Source organism: Tiliqua scincoides, chromosome 1, assembly GCF_035046505.1.
Source record: "Tiliqua scincoides isolate rTilSci1 chromosome 1, rTilSci1.hap2, whole genome shotgun sequence".
In the NCBI taxonomy this organism is placed as follows: Eukaryota; Metazoa; Chordata; class Lepidosauria; order Squamata; family Scincidae; genus Tiliqua; species Tiliqua scincoides.
Genome location: NC_089821.1, coordinates 98,148,780 through 98,168,164, shown reverse-complemented (window position 1 = coordinate 98,168,164; position 19,385 = coordinate 98,148,780). Strand labels below are relative to the sequence as shown.

General features: G+C 44.3%; 1 protein-coding gene across 2 annotated transcripts in view; it reads left to right on the top strand.

Moving 5' to 3' along the window:
* The window catches only part of ACVR1 (activin A receptor type 1), a 141,620-nt gene that overhangs the window by 46,637 nt on the left and 75,598 nt on the right, over window positions 1–19,385 (top strand). The window contains exon 1 of one of the 2 annotated variants that reach the window (XM_066612012.1): window positions 103–479. The exons of the other annotated variant lie outside the window; for it this stretch is intronic. The gene's annotated coding sequence lies outside the window, so the exon portion shown is untranslated. Of the gene's footprint in view, window positions 1–102; window positions 480–19,385 lie in introns of those variants that run through there. 2 annotated transcript variants of the gene reach the window in all.

The following is a 19,385-nucleotide window of genomic DNA, read 5'->3' as shown; positions in this document are numbered from 1 at the left end:
GGCGAGACGGGGCGGCTCCGCTGGCGCCTGGATTTGCGCCGGGAGGAAATGATGTGCCTGCTGCCTGGTTAATTACAGCTCCAGACGCCCATTGGCAGAGCAGGGAGCAGTCACTTCCTCCTCTTTCTTCTCTCCCTCTTGCTGCTGCAGCTGTATCCCTGCCTGCCTGGCTGGCACCTTCTCTGCCCGCAACTTTGCGCACGCCTGGTCCTTGCTGGTGCCAACTTTCTCCCTGGGAAGTTCTTTTCCCGGCTCCCAAGGGCGCCACCCCGGAAGGATGGGGCCGTCCAGGGCGCTGTGATTCGACCACGGGACCCCCGAGGACTGCCTGCCTGCGCCGCTTCCAGCTCCAGCCCCAGCCGCTGCAGCAAACCCATGGACGGGAAGTTCGCGCTCCTCCTCCTCCTCTAGCTGCTGCGCCCTGGGGATCCCGCGCCGCCCCCCTCGCTCTCTGCCTTTGTCTGCGGTGCCGGGAGGAGGTGAGTGGATCTGGCTGGCTCGCTCCTTGCAGTGGGAGGCGGGTGTGTGTTTGTGGGGGGGATCTCCCCAGTGCGCCCCCCCCTCTCCCACCTTTCCAGTCTCAGAGCCTCCCCTGCAACAATGGCCTCCAGATCGTGGGCTTTGAATGCTTTTTTCCCCCTCCTGCCCCGATCGCAGAGGAGGCAACAATGCACCTCTGACTCTGATTTTTAACACCTCCCAAACCCAGGCTGGGAATCTGCTTGATCCCTTGGGGCTCATGATGGAGACCTGCTGGGGTACATGATCTGCTGTGGGGCGCTCCTTTCAGAATCCTGAGAGGAAAAGGTTCCCAAGCCAAGAATATCATCACATCTTGAGCTCCTCTCCTAGAGGTGGCTTTTGGAAACTTGGGTGGGGGGAGGAGGAGAAGAGGGTGGCATCCCTTAATCGCTTCTAGGAGGCAGTGTCTCCTGTGAAGGAAAGGGGGAGGGGAGGAGGAGGCAGAGAGGAAAGAAAATCTGTAAAGTTTCTTCAGCGCCCTCCCTCATTCTCCCCCCCCCCTTCCTGGCTACAGTTTTCCAGAGCATCAAAGAAAGGAATGTGGGATTCATCTTCAGATGCCCACAGGGCAACTGTGGTTACAGATGTTACTCATTACTTGCCAAGTGGAAGCCCTTCCCTCGATGCTGTAACTCCTACTCGGAGGGAGGGAGGGAGAGAGAGAGAGAAAATAGCTTGGGAAAGTCATAAATATAGATGCAGAAGAGAAAGGTGATGGATAATTTGGTTTGGAGTGAGAGTGCCAATTAAAAAAAATTGTTGCTTTGGTCTGGGTCTGTGTGTCTAAACTTCAAGCTGTTACTGCCAAGGTTTTCTGGCTTGAAAGCCACTTGCTTTGGGAATTTTGATATTTTTATCCTAGTCATGGTCTGCATGTTATGAAGATTCAGTTGCCCAATGCTGCTGAGAATCGTCTTAGAAGGATAGTGCGTTTTAAGATCTGTTGCTTTGAAGAACATGAAGATTGGTGGCGCTGTCTGTGTTGTTTTTGGCGTCTTTATTTTTTTTTTTAAGTTCCATATGGGCTTTGAACTGGTTAAAGAACTGCTTAGGTGTCTTATTTTGAATTTTATTATTGCTAATCTGAATATACCACAAAGTCACACTGTTGCTCTCCAAGCTGGATTTAATGTATATCTGCACCCAAAGCTAAACCGTGCCTGGCTGATATATTTGTTGGCCTTGGCCTCCTTCAGGGTTAAACACAGAAAATTGTGTTATCTTGAGTCAGACCATTGGTCAGTCTAACTGGCAGTGGCTTCTAGAGCAGGGGTCTCTAAACTTTTCAGCCAAAGGGCCGCATCAAATGTCTGGCACAGTGTCAAAGACTGAAAAAAAAATTAAATATAAAGTTTAAATAAATACATTAGAGATGGAACTCAGATGAATGAATAAATGGACTTGAATGTCCAGGATTTCTCCAAACACCAACACAGCCCAAAGCACACACTTAAACAGACCCCATTCCCCTACCCCACAAGCACAACTCTGGTTGTGTTTGGTCAACTGGGCCAGAGGCTCTCAGGGGATCAGAGGTTGGCCGCGGGCCGGAGAGACACTCACCGTGGGCCACATCTGGCCCCCAGGCCGGGGTTTGGAGACCCCTGTTCTATAGTTTCAAGAATGGGGAGAGTTTTCTTTCACCATATTTACCTAGAAATGCCAGGGATTGAACCAGGGGCCTCTCATGTGCAGAGTATGCACTTTGTCGATTGCCAGTTTAGTGGACAGTTGTCTGCTAAAGTGCCACAGTATTTATTTACAGTACTTTGTTCCTGTGTACCATACATACATTCTTTACCTCTTGGATGTTTGATCTTTATGTAAGTGTTTGGTTGTAATTTGCATCATATTGCAAATCTGTGTATTCAGAGAGCAGTAAGAATCTGTCAGTTTAATGAATATGGACTTAATGTGGCCCACTTTGTTTCAAGGAATCTCAAGTGGCTGGTCTTGGGGAAACAGGGTTAACCTGTGTTACTCAACAGCAGTCTCATTAACATAGAAGATGAATACTGGCATTTAATATAAGTAGGAGTGTCTTGTCTAGTCTGGATTGTTGATGGTGTATTTTTCTCTTGCGTCAGTCAGACTGATGGCCTTCAATCTATGCCATGCTTTCTCCTGCATGTAATGCAGGAGTGCAATTCCGTAGCTATATGTTCCTCAATAAAACAATCATATTTGCCTATGGAACTGCACTGGAAAATATTGGTCCTGAACCATAGTTTTAGTTCATTTAGTTTGTTTTAGTTAATTTTAGCAACTAACTCGCTAAGACCTCTTAGAAGATGCATGCTATTCATTCTCCTTCTAGACTAGCTCTCCAGCAGTTATAAAGATGAGAGAGAATATGTTTTGGAAAGTATGTGAATTTAAATAGTGTCATGTGGGACTTAGGGCTGACTTGAGACATTTCGGTATCTAAAGCAGAAAATTCAATGGTACTCCCCCCCCCCCCCCCCAGTAATTCACTGTAAAGTTCTTCTGAAAAAAAACCTTGTGGAATTGAAGGGGAGTTTCCCATTTACTGTAGAGAGGCTTGTGGAGAAGAGGAAACTTCCTGATGAATTGTGCCCTGCTGGTCAGAGATGTGTCTGTCCCAGTCCTGTGCTTTTATTAATGCTGCACTCAAATTATTTGGGGGAATTAGCTTAATGAAATCCATGAGTATCTTGCCTGACCATCCCAATTCTAGCCAATTAATATTCCCTTTTTAGTCTCCTAAAACAGCAATTAATAGGCTAGTCCCTTGGCCCATTGTAATTCAGAAACTGGCTTAATGGCACTCAGAATCTGCTGTGAACAAATTACTATCAATTCTCATTATCCCCTGGGGAAAACCCAGATTCCTGGAAACTCCAGTGGGTACCAAATCAGTGAATTGTGAATCATTGATCATATGGGATCAGTGGGGTTAGGGTAGTGGTTCTCACACAATTAGCACCTGGACCCACTTTTTAGAATGAGAATCTGTCTGGACGCACCGGAAGTAATGTCATGATTGGAAATGACATCATCAAGCAGGATAATTTTTAACAATCCTGGGCTGCAATCCTATCCACACTTACCCAGGAATAAGTCCTATTTACTATCATTGTTAAAAGAATATACATAGGAGCTTGTTACAAGTACAGGTCTGTCACATTTCCCCAAATGCAGTCACATGCTATGGTAGCATCAAGTCTAATATTTTAAAAATAAAATATTGAAATGAATGGGGACCCACCTGAAATTGGCTCACGACCCACCTAGTGGACCCTGACCTGCAGTTTGAGAAACACTGGGTTAGGGAAAGCAGGTCAGGGACTCCAGCAGTGGCGTGGAGACTTCAGAATGGCGTGCGACTTCAGAATGGCGTGAATGCAGCAAATGACTTTAAAATGGCGCAGATGGTGTGAGAATGGCCACTGAATAGCCTTAGGAGGCTTCAGAGAGTTCCTAAATGGCTCCAATAGCATCAGGATGGCTGTGGAGAGATCCTAAATGTAGTGAAGACCTTAAGAGTGAAAATGACCACTATGAATAGAGTTAGGATGAGCTTTTAGAGCAATGTACAGGCTCTTGTCACCTATTGTTAGTAGTTGAAGTGCCTTTCCTCCAAGGTTGCACTTCTCTTGTGAGTATAGTACATTGTTAAATATGCTGTATTTTTTAATTTGTGTTTGGGAAAATGAGATTTATCTATTTGTATTGTGATGGGAGGTGGGAACGTCATAAGCATCTTCCTGATTTTTGGTGTTGACTGATAGTACTGTTCTCCCTCTTCTCTTCTCTCTGTACATCACACTTTGTGAACATTTTTTTTCTTTTAACGTTCTTGGTGACTGCATTATCCCATTGTACATCTGGGGCACTCATCCAGCACTGGTTGAAAAGCAAGTTGAATGAGCCCCAAGGCTGCCCCCCTTTCCCACGCTGCTTCTACCATTTCAACAATGTGTTTTTGATTTTTTTAAAAAACTTTCTTGCTCTTTGTGTGTATGGGGGAGGTGGTGTAATCTTGGTGTGTAATCTGAGTATGTCAGGGTGGGGTTGCAAGAGGTATAGCAAAACTCAAACATTTGTTCTTGGACATATTCAAATCTAAGTAGCAAAAATAAGAAAGATATGTGATATGGTATCACTAGAATGCCGTTTACGTACTTGCCTTCTTATGCAGAAGGTTTTGTGCCTTTGGCATGCATGCCAAGGATACAGTATATTTTGTATCGCAAAGTGGATTAATTTTCAATCAATTTTCCTAATTTCAAATCACCATGAACTGGTTGGTATAACAATGGCTAATAAGCCAAGCAGTCTAAAAATATAATAAAATAAGGGCGCAATCCTAACCCACTTTCCAGCACTGACATAAAGGCAATGCATCTCCTAGTTAAGGAAACAAACATTAGCTTACTTGGAGGAGGCCTTTGTGTGCCCCCCACCTGCAGGCTCCTGCACATGTCCCATTGGCACAGCTATGCCAGTGCTGGAATGTGGGTTAGGATTTGGGCCTAGGACAGAGGTCGGCAACCTTAAACACTCAATGAGCCATTTGGACCCATTTTCCAGAGGAAAAAAAACCTCAGGCGCCACAAAACCCTTTTGACATCTAAAATGAAGATAGTACTGCATATATAGTTTTTTTTCACCTTTATGCTCATTTTTATAATGTAGCCCCCTCTTGTAGCTTTTAGTTAGTTTTGTCATACATTCTTGTCCTGTGTTTTCAGACGCCTGGTCCTCTATGGTGTTTTGCCTGATTCCAAGGCCATTCTCTGCCTGGATAATTAGGCCCACTTTAAGCAAATTAGCTCCCCTTCTTTCCCCCAACAAATGACCCTGGTTCTGCCCTGCAGTCCTGCTGGACCCCACCTCCAGGGTAGCTCGCCTGTTCAACCTGCAGAGGTCCTCTCTCCTGCCAGCAACCTCCCACCACTACAGCAGCTCCTTGGTCCTCAGCAGGTCTTGGGCACAGCAACCACACACCAAACTCCAGTGTCTCCAGCGGTCCATTAGTCACAAAGTCAGTCAGAGCATCCAGGGCAGAGTCCAAAGTCAATAAGCCAAGTCACAGTCCAAGATCAGATTCCAAAGTAAGTCAGTCAAATCAGTCAGAGTATCCAAGTCAGTAAGTCTCCTCTCCTACCTCCAACCTGCACTCCTTCTACAACCCACACCCCCTTCCTCAGGTGCTCCTTATATCCCTGAGGGCTCTATTGCCTTCAAGTGGCTGCAGATGTGCAGCACACCCTCTGCTGAGAGCCCAGGCCTTACCCTTAAAGGGGCCACTGCTGACAGCACATCTACCTCCTCACCAGATCTTCCAGGATTCCAATACATATGGTGGTTATGACATCTGCTTATCTTATAAGGATACTAACGAACTCCCCCCACCTTCCAGAGGCACCCTGCTGGAAGGAAAAAAGGACACAGACTCCAGAGGTGGGGAAGAGAAGAAGCCAGAGCTGGGGGGGAAGGTGGGGGGCAGCCACAGGCCAGCTTCTGCCCTGCCTGCCTGCCCACCCTCCCTCCCTCAGGCTGCAACCCTCTCCACACTATCCTGGGAGTAAGCCCCATTGGCTAAAATGGGACTTCTGAGCAGACAAGTTGGTTGGAGCTCTCAGGCTGCAGTCCTCTCCACACTTTCCTGGGAGGAAGCCTCACTGACTACTTGTGAGTAGACCTGCATAGGAGGGGGCTGAGGATACAGCCCTCCACACCTTTCTGGGAGTAGCCCAGGGACTACATTGGGGCTTACTCTGAAACAGACCTGCGTGGGCTCCCACTCACCCGTCCTTGCGCTTGGCCTTGAGCAGGCTTCAAGGCTGCCATCCCAGGCACCCTTTCCTGGGAGTAAGCTTCATCCACTGTAATGGGGCTTACAACTGAGTAGACACTCATAGGAGCAGGCTCCATGGCTGCAATCCCAGGCACCCTTTCCTGGGAGCAAGCTTCATCCACTGTAATGGGGCTTACTACTGAGTAGACACACAGGATGTCTCTGCTGTGGAGGAAAAGCCTCTCCTTGCACTGAGTGGGGACCTGCTCAGGGAAAGGCGGCTCAGGATTGGCTGGTGGTCAGCCAGTGAAGGGCCCTGAGCCATTTCAACAGAAAAAGCCAGGAGCCTGCTGGATGCTGATTGGCTGAGCCTGCTGGAGAGTTGGGGAAGGGAAAAACAGGGAGCTTAAGCCTGCAGAGCGGGCAAAATTGAAAAGGGAAACCAATGCGGGGCAGGTGGGGGTGAAGGGAGAGGAGGGCAGTGAGCTCAGGGGGCGGAGGGAAGCAGCCTGCGCTCCCAACACAGGTGCCTCCTGTTACCCCCTTTGCCACTTTCACCTGGAGGAGCCGCAGCAGACAGCTGAAAGAGCCACATGCGGCTCTAGAGCCGCAGGTTGCCGACCCCTGGCCTAGGACATGTTCTTTTCCTTAACTGGGAAGGGGGAGGATCTCCCATTCTGTGTTTGTCTTTGATGTAGGACCTATTTATTTTAAAGTTCAATGTGATATGAGAAACATCCCCTTGTCCCCTCCCAGGGATTACTGGCACATGAAAGAGGAGGCATCAGTGATGATTGATTAGTACAGCCATTTTCAACCACTGTGCCGTGGCACACTGGTGTGCCGCGAGTGGTCCACAGGTGTGCCACAGGAATTTAGAGGAAAGTCATTTATTAATAGGGCCAATGGGAGATGTGAGCCCCCACTAGCAGCATGGCACGCCTTGTCAATTGTCAAAAACCTGGTGGTGTGCCTTGACCATTTTAGTGCCTTGTCAGTGTGCCGTGAGATGGAAAAAGTTGAAAATCACTGGATTAGTAAACCAAGCTGAAATATTATAGGCTCTGATTTCTCCCCCCCCCCCCCACTGGGGATTGCGTATTTCCTTTTGTGAGTGTAACTTGGTAAATAGAAAATGTTGGAAGCACTTTCTGAGCTCAAGATCCTTTCCGTACCATGTTGGCACTTCAGTGCAAAAAGATAGGCTGCCTTCCCTGAAACAGACCAGTTATACATAGAGTCCAGCTGGATCAGGCCAACGGCCCATCTAGGCTAACTTTCTGTATCTCATAGTTGCCTACCAGATGCTCTGGGAGCAAACAAGATACCTGTTGCCACTCCCTTGCATCTGGCATTCATTGGAGACCACTGCTTTAGAGAACCCTATCAAAGCAGAGGCAGCTGTGCTCCAAAAAGTCCTCCCTGTCCCAACCAGCTCTTACCATTCTGCAGCACTGCCACTTTGTTCTTCACCCAGCCTGGGCACAGAGATGGTCTGGTGTCGCAGCAGGCTTTGCAGCAGGAGGACCAGGCAGATGTGACAGCCCAGACTGGGTAAGACGAAGCGGCAGTGTGGCAGAATGATAAGTGCTGCTCACGGTGGGGGGAGTGCTATCACCAAACACTGGATCCAGCCTGTGGGCCATAGTTTGGTGAGAGCTGCTGTAAAGCTTGGGGGCTGCATATAGTCATTATAACTTGTAATCTGTGATGGACTTTTCCTCCACAAATCTGACCAATCTCCTCTTAGAGGCCTCTATGCCGGGTGCTACATACAAAGCGATATAGAGTCAGTTTTCAAAGTAGCTCTGTGCAAACATTAAAAGCCTTCTCACTTATGTTTTCCTTGAGATGCTACAATGTTATGGCAAAACTTTGAATTGGGGAAGCATATGTTTAGTTGCAAAGATATAGTAGCGTTTTCTCTCCTCCTATTCCTGATGTATACAGTCATTGAACTGAGCCCCCCCCACCCCTTTTCTGATAATTGCTTGAAGAAAGATGTTTTGTCATGGTGTGCAAAAGCTGAATCCTGCAGTAGCAGAATGCAGCTGGTTGCCAGAGGAAGAAGCTAAGGAATGTAGGCTTTTCAAGGGGGTAGCACTTGCCAATATAAACCAATACATACCCAACCACTTTGGTCTCCTTTTAGTGCTGCCATTGCTATAATCTCCAGCTCTGTCTTTGTTCTAGCTACTGGTCATGCCTGCCTGCTCACTGTGCCACAGCGTCTTTGGTGCAAATGCACTGCCATGGAGTATTGGAACAATAAGAATCTCTTCTTAGTGAAGGTACACCTACCTGGGAGAGGGGTGTGTGTAGGACAGGAAGACCTTTCTCATGTAGCCCCTGAGGATTTCTTGTATACCTTTAAGAACACTCTTGCAGCACCATCCTAGGCATGTCTATTCAGAAGTAAGTCACATTGTTCTTGTGAACAATGTGGAGACAATTGTGGAACAATGTGTTCTCTTGTGGAGAATGGGGTGTTCTCCAACTAATCTAAGGCTGCAATCTTATGTACAGTTTCCTGGGAGGATCGCTGTCCTGTTTGGTTTATTACAGGAATACTAGTAGCAAATATCCTGAATTGTAGAAAATGTATGAAGTTTAAAAAAAATGCCCCTTGGTTATACTTGCAGGGCTGTTTGGGTGCAGTGGAAAGCAATAGGGGACTGAAAAGACACATATACAGCCTCTGTCTGTGGGAGCATGAGACAACTTTTGAAGAAATGTATTCTCTGGTCTTCATATTCCTTCTATCAGATGGGTGTCTAATGGTTTTGGATATGCTAGGTGTTTTGAGTGAAGTTGATGATCAAGTGATGTCAGGCATATCTGTTGCTGACTCAGTTCTTGGAGGTGAAATGACAAACTTTACTGGAATTGCCTTGAGGTGTAACATCTCAAAATTAATGGGCCATCTGAACAACTCTTTAAATAATGTTTTGAGGGAAATGGATATCTTCATTGTTGGATTTGTTGTCATCACAAAGCTGCGGTGTCTGTGGGTCATTTGATTCCAGACCAGTGTGTGTTGCTGCCAAGGCTGATGTCTTGGAATAAGAGCCCTGCACAGCTTGCAGGTGATATTAAGGCACTTGGAGCTGGTTCAGACGTTTGCAAACTGTCTCGCACAGAGTGTCTCGAGGAACATAAGAAAGAAGATCATGTCCCTCTAGTTCAGCGTTCAGTTTCCTGCCCACTGCCACTGGAAGCCCACAGGCAGAAAAGGAGGGTGTACTTCTCTCCTATAGCCAGTACTTGGAAGTGTATTGCTGCTGAACCAGGAGGTGAATCATAGCCATTGTGACTAATGGCCATTGGTAGATAATTTCTTCATGAATGTGTCCACAATCATGAATGTGTCCCTTTTTTCAAACTATCTAAGCTAGTGGCCATCACCACATCTTATGGCAAAGAATTTCATAGATTAAAGAAGTGCTGGGTGAAGAACGAATTCCTTTTTCTCATATTATTATTATTATTATTAGTAGTAGTAGTAGTAGTAGTAGTAGTAGACCTTGGGCAGGAGGTCTGGTCTAGAGGGTAGAGCCTCCGTCTGCCTGAAGATAACATCCACAAGGTCGCCAGTTCGAGGCCACCGGCACCGTGCGACCTTGAAGCAGCTGACAAGCTGAAACTGAGTGATTCCATCTGCTCTGAGCGTGGGAGGATGGAGGCCAGAATGTGAAGCCAGATCGGAATGAAACATCTTGAATGTAGTGGTTCTTGAAAGAAAGAACCTTCTTTCAATTGTAAAAATCCCTATTTAATAAAGGATTTAAATAAAAAGCCTGCCTGTGTAAACCGCCTTGAATAAAGTCTTGAATAAAGACCAAGAAAGGCGGTATATAAATACCTGTTATTATTATATTATTATTATTATTATTATTTATATACCGCTTTTCAACAAAAAGTTCACGAAGCGTTTTACAGAGAAAAGCAAATAACTAATGGCTCCCTGTCCCAAAAGGGCTTACCATCTTAAAAGTGGGTACAAAACTAAATCTCCCCCATTCGGTCTCCCAGATTATCCTTCTCTCACAAAACTAGAACCAGGGATGAAAAACTCTACTCTTGTCACACCATGCATAATTTTAAAAGTCTCAGAGCCCAATCCTATCCAACTTTTCAGCCCTGGTGCAGCTGCAGTGCAGTCCCTAGGTAAGGGAACAAATGTTCTCTTAACTTTTGGAGGTCTTCATAACTACCCTCCCACCACAGGATGCAGTGCAAACCCCATTGGCACAGCTGCACCAGGGCTGGAAAGTTGGATAGGATTTGGCCCTCAATCATGTCATTCTTCCTGCCTTTAGTCACCTTCTGCCAGGTCAAAAAGCTTCAGATGTTGTAGCCTTTCCTTATAAGAAGGGTACTCCAGTCTCCTGATCATTTTGGTTGCCTTCTTTTGCAACTTTTCTGGCTCTGCAATATTCTTTTTGAGGTGTGGTGGCCAGAACTGCGCAGAGGATTCCAAATATGGCTGCACCATAGATTTGTAGAGGTGTGTTATAACTGCAGTCTTGTTCTGGATCTTAATGACCCCTAGCATGGGACTTTCCTTTTTGCAGTTGCTGCACATGGGGTCATTGTTTGTATTGAGCTTTCCAGGCGTGACCCCAAGATAACTTCCCTGGTTCATCAGTTACAGCTCAGACCCCATCCAAATTGGGTGTGAGCACAGCCTCTGCTGCCTGGCAATAATTGAAGTAGTTACAATAGCTGATGTACCACTGTTTTTGTAGAAATGACCCTTGGGAATCAGTGGCTGTATCTTTGGATGTGCCAGCTCAGGTATTGCTTCATCTGCTTGTTGTTTCCCCAGGACTGCCCTGTGTTTGGAGTGTTGAAATTTCAACCCTGAAATCAGCTGTAAGATACCATTTTGCTGTGCTGTTTCTCCCTCTAGAGATTGCATCAGTTGATTGGATACCTTAATCTCAAACCTGCTTTCTCGGAAATGGTAACATTGCATTTCTGAAAGTGCTGGGTGGCCTTCTGAGCCCTTATATGAATCTATAGCAACACATACAGAAACTAAATCTAAGGTCTAGTGCAGCCATTTTCAACCACTGTGCCATGGTGCTCTGGTGTGCCTCAAATGGTCTATAGGTGTGCTGTGGGTGTTTGGGAAGAGTCATTTATTAGTAGGGCAATTGGGGGATGTGAGCCCCCCACCAGCAGTCTGATGTGCCGTGTCAATTGTCAAAAACCTGATGGTGTGCCTTGACAATTTTAGTACTTTGTCAGTGTACTGTGAGGTGACAAAGGTTGGTCTAGTGCAGGAGTATCAAACTCGTTTCATACCGAGGGCTGAATGGCATTCATGATGCCTGCTGAGGGCCAGAAGTGATGTCGTTAGGCAGGAAGTGATGTCATTAAACAACTCATAACTGAAATTAAGCACTTTTTCTCACTTAGGAATTCATTAACTACAAATGAAAGAAGAGAAAACATGCAAATCTTTATCATATTTCAAGATATGGGAGAGCCCAATTTTCATGGAGGCTGCTTTTTTAACAGTAACACCTCAGCAATGCTCAGCAGCTGAGAGCCTGAGGGCCGGACAAAAAGCTTCTGTGGGCCACATCTGGCCCCAGGGCCTTATGTTTGACACCTCTGCTCTAGTGACTATCCTTATCTTGCTTCTCATGTTAAATTCATTGTTATATGTCTCTGGAGATTTAGCATTATATTCCTGCTGCTGGAAACTTTGAATCAACCTTACGATCTAGAATTGTTGCAAATCTGAAAGCTACTTTGGTATGGCTGATTTTGTCAGGGTTAGAAAACAACCCGGGAAAATTTGGCCTGGATAAGGTAAAGCCTAAGCTATGTGAGATGCTGAGTCACCATGAATCAGGTGAACTCACTAATTGTAACAGGTGTCGAGCTTGCATCAGGAGGAGGAGATACCACCCTCCTAATTCCCGCACAGTGCTTTAAAAGGTCTGCAAGAACAATCATGTCCCAGGGAATGCAGGGAAGGCCGTGAAGCTGTTATCATGTATGTAGCACGTTGTGCTGTCTTTATGTTTCATTATTATGCTGCTGTTATCTCCATTGTAAATATAGACTGAACTAATGAAGAATTTGTGTCCGAAGTACTCTTTGTGTGGGCTAAGAATCTGAGGCTGCATTCCGCTGGTGGCAAACAGATAAGACGCTGCTCCTTCCTAGATTTATGGTCTAGTGCAGTGGTTTCCAAATGCTTTACTGCCAGGACCCACTTTTTAAAACTATACTGTATGGGTGGGGGGTTTCACCTTACCAGCTGCTCAAGCCTCTGTTTTTATCCTTTTTTTATTATGTTTGGGGGGTGGGGGCATCTTCTGGAACATTTGTTGAGCTCCATGTTCATTGAATCAGAACCATTCTGGCCAAGGGAAAAAGCCAAGGGAGAAAGTGAGGCAGGTAGCAGAAGCTGAGTTGAGCCTTTGGAGTAGTTGCAGTTGGGAATGATAACTTTGGGTTAGTGGGCAGTATGGAAAGGAAATGAAAAGTCAATAGTTATACTTTGGCTTGAATTGCAGGCTAGCCTATGAGCGCATTAATGTATCATTCCCTCTTTACTCTCTTCTTCTTTTAAAAAAACAAAACAAAAACCTCCAATTGGTAACTAATAAATAGCTTATCAGTATCACCTTATTTGCTTTTCTTGCTTTAGGCCTCTTGGTTTTAAGACCAGTCATTTTGAATACTTTTTCATGTTACTGTACCACTAATTGACAAGACCTAACATTGAACAGTATTTTCACACATGCTGCAGGGTAGGAATCTGCCCTGGCTCAATCAGTATCTGTAATTGCACAGGGAAAAGGGTGATGCTCAAGGTTTATGGTTAAACAAAACAAAACATGAAAATGGAAACCCTCAACTCTGACTACTATGTGGAGTAATAGTCTTGATATATGGAGTAAGGAGGCTCCTTTCTTATTGATGCTGTTCTTGGAGGTGGAAAGTTGAAAACTTTCTGACAAAGAACTATCAATTCCTCTCTTTTGAAACGTCAGTATTTTATGGTTTCTTTCTGAGCCTTTCTTATTGTGCTTACCAAAAATTGTCTTTTGCTGGGTGAGGGACTGCCTATGTGCCATCGTGCTAGGAAGGACTGGTAAATGGATGGCGTTTGTTTTGGAAATAATAGTTGTGATGTATAGCTTAGTGATTTTAAAGTTAAACTTGAAGTGTTTAATTATGGTGGTGGTCAGTGAGGAAGTAAGACTGAACAAAAAACTCTTCAGGTATTACTCATGGAGTAACACTGGTGCCAGTCAAATTAAAGCATTAAAGAGTACTGACTTTTGTAGTACAGGTACTTCTTTCCTGCAATACTCCTGTATTCACTTGCCTGTGAGTAGGAGCCATTGAACTCGGGGAGATCTCATTCAGTGTAGACATGCATAGAATTAGACTGTTCAAAATATGTTACAGCTGAATCTTTTCAAACTTGAAATAACCCTGAGGCATTGTATGTGATCCTCCCATTTTATGGATGGAAGAGTTGAGACTTGTCTTAAGATTATCTAGCAAGGCCTTGGCTAATCATAGGCTCTAATACACCACCGTCACCCCTGCTTCATGTTTGTTAGAAATAACTGAGAGACAACTTGTTATGTCTGCAAAATAGATTGTCAGACTATGATGCTCTGGTATCCTGATCACTGGCTCCCCCCCCCCCCCGGAGGACTACTTCAAGAAAGGGTAGCTGAAAATGAGCTAGAGCAGTGGTTTTCAAACTTTTAGCACCGGGACCCACTTTTTAGAATGCGAATCTGTCAGGACACACTAGAAGTGATGTCATGACCAGAAGTGATGACATCAAACAGGAAAATTTAACAATCCTAGGCTGCAGCCCTACCCACACTTACCCAGGAGTAAATCCCATTTACTATCATTAAAAGCATATACAGAGTAGCCTGTTTTTACCTAGCAGTAAACAGTAGTAGTACCTGTAGTACTTTTTACAGGTCTGTAACTTTTCCCCAAATGCAGTCACATACCATGGTAGCAGCAAGTCTAATACAAGTTAAATAAAAGCAGCAAGTTCAATAAAATATTGAAATGAATGGAAATGCACCTGAAATTGGCTCATGACCCACCTAGTGGGTCCCGACCCACAGTTTGAGAAACACTGAGCTAGAGGCCTATACATCTGCAGGGCTGTGGGTGTTTTGAAAAATTATCTGATGTCCTAAAGAGTTGGATCTCATTTAGAATATTTAGATTCTGTTTTGGTTGTAATTTACTTCCTCTACCCCCTTTGTTTACAAATCAATAGACTTGGTCTGTGATTATTCAATATATATGTTGCTTAAGGACAGTTGCCTGGAAAAAAAAAGTTAATTACAATCTTGAAACTCTCCAGTTCAGTTGAGATAGTATCTATTCATTATGCTACAAATTTTATGAAACAATGCCTTCTTAGACTTTTAAAAAGTGGAAAAGTATATATATAGGTGCCCCCCGTATTCGCGGGGGTTCTGTTCCCCCATGGATACGGTATCCGTGGTTATGGGGGAAACCCTATGTACAGTACATATCGGCCCCAGCACCATTACCATACCTTTTGTTTTTGTTTGGTACCAAAACAAATTTTGGAATTATGGTGTTTTTTGCTTTAACAAAGGAACAGTCTTGCTTCACTGAAGAATGTGACTGCAGGCAACCAGCCTGTATGCTACAAGGAGGAGACTAAGGGCCCAATCCTGTCCAATTTTCCAGGGTGGATGCAGTGGTGCCAGTGGAGCGTGTGCTACATCCTTTGGTGGGGAGGCAGTCACTGAGGCCTCCTCAAAGTATGGAAACGCTTGGTCCTTTACCTCTGGGCTACATTGAGGCTGCACTGGTGCTGGAAATTTGGATAGGATTGGGCCCTAACTGAACATTAACGGGAAATGTTCCTTCTTCTTGTCAACATTCAGTTGGTTTCTCTCTAGCATGCAGGCTGCTTGTCTGCAATCACATTCTTCAGTGAAACAAGGCTGTTGGAGCAAGAAATACCCTGGTTCCAGCAGTACTAAACAAAAAGAAAGGTATGATAATGGAGCGGGGAACTCGGTGGATACCAGATTTGTAGATATGGTTGGACGCCTGTAGTGGAAAACTTCACACTGTGGCTCACAGCATCTGACTGGGCATTGTGGGAGATGGAATACTGGATGGACTGATGGATCTTTATTATCTTCTTTGAAAGACCAAACCATGCTTTTCTGACAAGAATGCTAAATTGCTGTGATGCTATGCTTGTTCCATACTACAGATTGTTGTTTTATCACCTGATACCTATCATTCTGGGGCATGTAGCATCCAGCCATGTGATAAAGTGAAATGTAGTGTAACTAGTTGAAAATGTGGGAAATTTGCCTTTGTTCATTGCTATGAGCTGCCTGAGAAATAAAACTGAAACAATACCCTGCACACATACAGGGGAGCCCCAGTATCCGTGGATCCCATATCTGTAGTTTTGCTTATCCGTGGATGCAGGGCCTCCGCACCCTCTGGAGGGTCCTCTATGCTTAGCAGAGACCACTCACATCTGCCCATGGTCTCTGCAGGCCGCAGAATGGCCACTTAAAAAAATGCGACTTTGGTTTTACACACACACACACACACACACACACACACACACACACACACACACACACACACACACACACACCTGGAAGTGACATTTTTATTCTTTTAAAAGGCATTATGAGGGCCAGGGAACCTCAGTTGCATTTTAAAGGCATGAAAATGTGAAAAACCGGAAGCCCCGTTTTTTCGGAAGCCCTGCTTTTTGCGGATTCATGTATCCATGTGGATTCCAGAATGGAACCCTGCAGATATTGGGGCATGCCTGTACTCTCATTCTAAATTGCATAAAACTTGAGGGGTTCTTAGCAGCTTCCTGATGAGCGGCATAAATCTTGACCTGTAAATGTATGCTGCTGCTGTGGCTCTTATCTGTCCTTCCCTTCTAATTAGCTGTTTTGTGGTTGTATTTTGTGTTAATTTTTAAGTTCTATTTATGATTTGTATTATTGTACTTTATATTTTGTTCCCATTTTGGCATTTTACTGTTTTTTTTCTTCCTGTTGTATGCTGCCTTCAGTGGTTCATTTGTTCAGAGGTCCTGTGGAATGTAAATTTAAATAAATAGATGCTAGTGTATCTCTACCCCAGAGGTTCTCAAACTGTGGTTCGCAACCCACTTGGTGGGTTGTGACCTGATTTTGGGTGGGTCGTAAAAAGCTGGGTGGTACCATCTTGGATTCTGGCAAACTGAGTGAACTGAGCGTGTGGGTGATCTGCAGGGTTTAGTGAGATGGAAGACTTCTGTCTTATAGATGTGCACACAAGTCTGGTTTTGCTCTATCTGTAGGAGGCTTCAGGTTCGTTAGTTAGTGCCATGAGCACTGATGGGCATATTCAAAATATATTAATGCCATGTTCAGCTCTAACCAGAAGCAAGTGCACCCTTCACACACACCTCATTACAAGAAGTATATTGAATTTTACAGGTGGAATGCTTGGTAGCAACGGTAGCATGGGGCAGAGAATTGGAAAAGCTTCTGTGCTGGAATGTTTTCTCTGGTCATTTCTCTGGTCATTTGAAGTTTATGAGTTCCTAGGTGAGAACCTGGAAGTGATGTCCCTTCCTGCTAATTGACATCACTTCCGGCATTGGCATTAAAGTGATGTCACTTCTTGCTTGATGATGTCACTTCTGGGCATGACCAATTCCAGGTTAATGACATCACTTCCGGCGGATCCTGGTCTAAAACGCCCAAGAACCACTGCTCTAGCCAATGCTTAGGAGGCTTTTGTCTTTCAAGTATCTTGTCTTATTGCAAATGTTTTGAAGCAGTACTACTGGAACAAGACCCACTGTGAACAAGTCTTGTGATTCTTCTTGCATAAAAGCATAACAAGTAGTTACAATTTTGTTACTTGAGTTACTGAGGTGTGTATGATAATTGTTACCAGTGACAATCTGGTGCTTGTTTCCTCCTGTTATCTAGCCAAGTAATACTTGCTAGAGAAGTAGCAGTGTGATAGCACCAGATTTGCTTAGTTGTTCAGTTGTTAGTAAATTCAGTTGTTACTAATGTTTATAAGAATCAGGATGGTATAGAGACTTGTGTTAAAATTATTTCCCTGCACAAAACTTGTTAAATAATCACAGGCTTGCTTATGTTTTTGCTTTGGCATGGGAATAGGCAGTTTATACGTTCTTTAAACAAAATGACTTTACATGGAGAAAGTGACTGGTTCAAGTTACCTCAGAATTGTGAGGCTAAAGTGGTGGTGGTGGGGGGAGACGGATTACACCACCCTTAACTCCTTTGAGGAAGTGTGCGATAAAAGTGTATTTAGCAATTCCAGTACAGTGTTAGTGTTTTTTAAAGTCCAGAGCAGCTGATGCAAACTAGTACTTAAAGCAAACAAATCCCAACCACTTTACACTGATTTTAGCTGCAATTCTATAACGCTTTTTTGAGAGTATGTCCCATTGAACACAGTGGGACTTGCAGTACTTCTGAGTAGACATGCATTGGATTGTGCTGTCAAATATATGAGGTTTGGTGGGTTCTTTAATAAGGAAGCTGTGAATGACTCTCATGTGTAAGCACTGCAAACTGTATGTAAAAACCAACAGGGAGGAAGGGTAGTAAAGGGAGTTGGTAACAACTGAATCTGCCTGGACATGTTTGGTGGTTTTGGAAGGGTTTTGGTGTCTGTCTTGTGGAGCTGGAGCAGTGTGTGGTAATTCTCAAATGTAGAGATGGGAAGAGTGATCTTCACACACTTGCAAATGGCAGTGTTTTGTTTTACAAAGACGGCTTAACCAGGCTAGCAGTACATCAAAGGAAGCAGTAAATGGCTGCAGCAGCTATGGGGAAACCCACTCCATTTTGTAGTTTGAATCCCCAGAAGTCATTTGCTCCTGCTCTGGCATGGATAGGGTGCTTCTGTTTTAAACACAGCTTGGTGTTTGGGCTGGGATAACCATCACCCAGCAATGCTGCAGAGAACCATTTTGAAAACTATAATGCAGATCTCAAGCACGCTGAGGCATCCTTGTTACCAACAGAAACATGTTATAACATCCGTCTGTGTTCCCTAATCGGGCTTGCATATGGCTGAGCTGGTGGTGAGAACAGGCCCTGAGGCCTTGTCTGAGTTACAGCTATAACTGAGTCATGAGATCAAGTTTCAACACAGCTGTCTGTCCCTCTGACCAGGCTGCTGCGCTGCCAAAATGTGTAGTGCAATGAAGCCTCTAAAGAGGTATGTTCCCCCCCCTTTTATTTTATGCTGTACATGCGTTTTTCTCCCTGCTTCAGTCTGGCTGCAGAAGTCAATTGTGTTGTGTCTGGAACCGCTGACTCTTTCTATAGTTTTGTAGCATAAAGATTTTTTTCTACGTATTCAGCAGTATCTGTACAGATTTAGATTTTCACCTTGCACTGTAATGTAATAATGAAAAATTTTGTTAGAATTAAGTAATGACGAAAGTCTTTCCTGAAGATAACCGTTCACGCTCAAAAGGGCTAGGCGACTGGAGCTTGCAACCGTTTTGCCTCACCTCAGTCGTTCTCCAAAAGAACTACACTGAGATTGATGATGGTGCAGAAAGTCACCTTTACTAGATTTTGTTTCATTTTGGAAAGCAGTATTTAAAAGTGGAAAAGGTTTATATGAAAAATTGGCTTGAAAAGTAAATAGATTTCAATTAAAAAGAAAAAGAAAAAAATCAATATCCCGTTCATGTAGCCTTTGGTTGCTCATGTTCCTTGTGAGAATTGTTTTTATAAAATTATTTTTTTCAATCATGTAATTCAAGTTAGAAAAGGCAGTACAAATTATCTATATGTGTACTTTATTTTTTTAAAATATGAAAATAGCATTATAATGCACACAAAGACTCAGAAAGCAAATAGAACTACAGGGAACATTTAAGGGAAAAGGCAACACATCCAGTATGGTGATAATGTTTAGTAATGTGAAAGTTTGAGAAAGTTGGTACAGTAACAACTAGTTGTCTGGACATTCACATTTGTGATGTGCATTGCAGTGAGTTTCACCTTGTCACTTTCTTGCATATCAG